This window comes from Telopea speciosissima, chromosome 6 (genome assembly GCF_018873765.1).
Source record: "Telopea speciosissima isolate NSW1024214 ecotype Mountain lineage chromosome 6, Tspe_v1, whole genome shotgun sequence".
In the NCBI taxonomy this organism is placed as follows: domain Eukaryota; kingdom Viridiplantae; phylum Streptophyta; class Magnoliopsida; order Proteales; family Proteaceae; genus Telopea; species Telopea speciosissima.
Window position 1 is genome coordinate 23,734,747 of NC_057921.1, and position 3,830 is coordinate 23,738,576.

The following is a 3,830-nucleotide window of genomic DNA, read 5'->3' on the forward strand; positions in this document are numbered from 1 at the left end:
TCAGTGCCAAGCCGACCCTTGATGAGTGGGGGGCCTGTGATAAGTCATAGATCTCCCAACCAACCGGAGGTCGCCATGTGGATGTGCTGAGACCGAGGCCCTTAGCTAAGCCGAGTATGCCCAGACCGGGCCGAACCTTTCTCCCGGAAGGAAGCAACACTTCATTTCCGACCTGGCCGAGTACATAGGCCGACCACTCAGCCCGCCGACGACCTGGCCGAGCACCCGCTGCGCGGCGCCATACCTTGTTCAAAACGAGTAAATGATCTCCTCGGCATGGCCGAGGCTCAAGCCAGCCGAGCCATTAGCCGAGTCCATACGGGTCGGCCCAAGGTCGGCCGCCATGATTCGGTCGAGCTCCAGCGTGGCCGAGGGAAACTCCCAGCCACATATGCCGAGGCCACGGCCATTGGAGGCTGAGCATCAAGGCCACGACCGGAGGCCAAGCACCCCGACCACGCCCGTCCGAGGTCGAGCACTGAGGCTGAACACTGAGGCCGAGCCCTCCTCCACAGAAGCTACCATAACGCCCCACCGGGGATCACGGTGCCACGTCAGCACCGCCCGAGTATCGCGGGATAAGGATCAAGCCACGATCCCATCACGATACCAAATCGCACTCCAATAAGGACTCTTACCTTTGTGAGAATCCGACCCCGAAAATAACTCTCCACTCTGCCCCGCGCGAAAGAGCCCTACCAACGGAGGACTCTTGCCATACAAGGACTCCTCCAACCGCCTCACCTCATTCTACAAATACTCAGGTATGGAGCTCAAACGCTCATCTCACTTTTTACAAGCTGTTACGCTGTTGCACTGGAGACCTGACTTGTGCGTCGGAGAGTCCTAGGCCAGAGCCACACTGGCTCTCTTACACTCACTCGATTTTTGCGGGCTCATCCGTGGGCGAATCGGACCACAGAGTTTTTCACATGCAACAATTAGGACCATAATATATCAATGGTGAAGCAGAGGAAGAGCTGTGAATCTAGAGCGGAGAGGGTAAAGACGTGTGTTGGGGTTGGTTTTTAAGGGGTCAAAACTCAATAGTACTGCTTCTTTCACCATGACTTGACGACATTTTTTGGCAGAGAAGAGATGAGGTAAGAGTTGGATGAGAAAAGAGTTGAGACGAAGAGATGCTCCAGTCTTGCAAAGAACCATAAACACCATCGGAAAGGGCCAGAGATTTATGGAAGGCCGTGTGTGTTGAACCATCCCTTTTTTTTTTTTTTTTGGTTTTTGTCGCTTTAACTCAAGTGGAGCCATTTAAGCAAGCTAAGTTGAGTCAATGTATGATACGTCAAAGTAGAATTGACCAAACCTCCCGGCCCTTTAATTATTTATGTTTTCTATATAATTCTATTGGAGAAGCTGGTTCCAATATAAACACCAAGATTTACTGAAACGAACCGAGTCAATTCATGGATCGCGGTGGAATCTGATCCGAACTGGATCCACAACACCAAGATTTACTGAAACGAACCGAGTCAATTCATGGATCGCGGTGGAATCTGATCCGAACTGGATCCACAGTTTTCAATTCTTGACTAGTCAAAAAGTAATACTTGTTGGAATAATCGCCTAGACTTTTTGTGTAAAATTTCTTTCAAGGAGTTATACCCATGACTAAACGTGGCACAATTCCTGTGAATCTATCTCTCTCTCTCTCTCTCTCTCTCTCGGGTCTCGGCTTTCTTCTCTTCCCCCAGCCGCCCTTTATACTTGTTGAGCTCATTTACCTCAACTAACCATCTACTCACCTCACAACACTCTTTGGATGCTACCCTTCCTTCCGTTTCTCTTTCAAATACCACACACCCCATCTACCCCTTTTATCTTGTCCAATCCCAAACCCACCCACCTTCAAATATTCCTCTTTCCCCTCTTTTTATTTCACTCTCTCTCTCTCTCTCTCTCTCTCTGAGACTGTGAGTGAGAACAGACAAGTTATGGCACCAGCATCATCATCATTTGATGACGACTACTCAATCTCAAGAACTGTGTGCGTGATGGACGCTTCAGGTCCCCTTAATTGGTTCCTCCCTTGTAGATCGTCTCCTCCAACGAGGCTACACAGTCCACGCTGCCCTTCCGAACCATGGTATGTCCATCTCTCCTCTTCAATATATATTCAACTCTCTGCTTAATTTGGTTCTTTGGCTAATTATTTATCTCTTCTTCTCATGATCATCAGGTGATTCACAAGCGTTCATTAATACACTTCATGTTCAGAATAACAAGAATCTCAAGGTCTTCCATTCCGATCCCTTCGATTACCAGAGCATCGTTGATGCTTTGAAGGGCTGTTCCGGCTTGTTCTACACCTTTGAGCCTCCCCATGATCAACCCACCTTCGATGAATTTATGGCGGAAGTGGAAGTGAGAACGGCGCACAATGTGCTGGAAGCTTGCGCACAGATCGACACGATTGACAAAATCGTGTTTACGTCGTCAGTAACGGCCGTTATCTGGGGTGACGATAGAAAGTCAACCCCGGATTTTGACGAGAGGAACTGGAGTGACGTCAACTTCTGTAGAAAATACAAGGTAAAAAAAACACAAAAGGGTATTTTGGTACTTTCAGATGGTGGCTGTAATTTACTCCGTTAGACTCGAACTAACAGAAGATTTTTGGTTCGTTATTTTGGCAGTTATGGGACGCACTATCGAAGACGGTATCGGAGAAGATGGCTTGGGCTCTGGCGATGGACCGTGGGCTTAGTATGGTGACCGTCAATGCTGGGCTTATATTGGGCCCAGATCTGTCAATCACAAGCCCATATCAGAAAGGAGCCCCTGAGATGTACGAAGATGGTGTGTTCGTAACGGTTGACCTGAAGTTCCTCGTTGATGCTCACATCTGCGTCTTCGAAGACGTCTCCAGTTACGGCCGTTATCTATGCTTCAACCATGTCATCAACCGACCCGAAGACGCCGTCAAATTGGCCCAGATGTTAACGCTCGACTCTGCTTCCGCTCCTCCTCAAGGTCAGTCACAGTGGCAATGGCAATGGCAATTTCTTCTTTCAATACTCGGAGAGAGGAATAACGGGTCGTTGGATTGGCATCATCAGATTTTGTCCCATTAACTTTGTAAGAAATTGACTGATTTTTTTTTTTTTGTTTTTTTGTTTTTTTTTTTGTTGTTGTTGGGCAGTTGCGAGGATTCGAGGATTCACGAACAGAGGATCAGTAACAAGAAGTTAAACACACTCATTATGGAATTCGCAGGAAGTGGAAATATCATGGAGTGAAGATATCCGACCGTCCAAGAAATGAACGGCTGGGGAAATGACACGTCCACTGCTCGGCCCAATTCTGGCAATTATCCCTAACACAGAATATTAAATTTTTTTTTTTTACCAAAAAAAATATTAAATTTTTGTAACCCCTTATTATATATTGAGAGGGGCCCAGAGGGGTTTGCCCTTTTTGAAATCAAACCATAGGGCTGTAATGTATAGTTTGTAATCAGAACAATTTCTCTGATCATCTTCCTTTTATGTATGTAGTCAACTTTTTTTCACCGAGAAATGATTTTAATAAAAATACATTGAAAATTAATTTTCAACCATCAGATTGGAATCCAATCCCCAAAGCTTAGCAGGATACAGGTCTAGCGAATGTGAGATAGAATTTTTTTTTTTTTTTTGGGTAGAATGTGTGAGATAGAATTAAGCACCATTAATACACAAGCAGACAAAAGCATGTTTTGAGGCATGATCCATATATTTCACTATTGCTTAATGGTATTTGGTTATAAGATAAAAGTGAATAAATTTTTTTGATAAAAAAAGTTTTATTATGAAAACGTGAAAACTCATGGT

General features: G+C 45.6%; 1 pseudogene; it reads left to right on the forward strand.

The window, feature by feature from the left end:
- Positions 1-1,932: 1,932 nt before the first annotated feature.
- Positions 1,933-3,316, forward strand: LOC122665369 (annotated as a pseudogene).
- Positions 3,317-3,830: the final 514 nt, after the last annotated feature.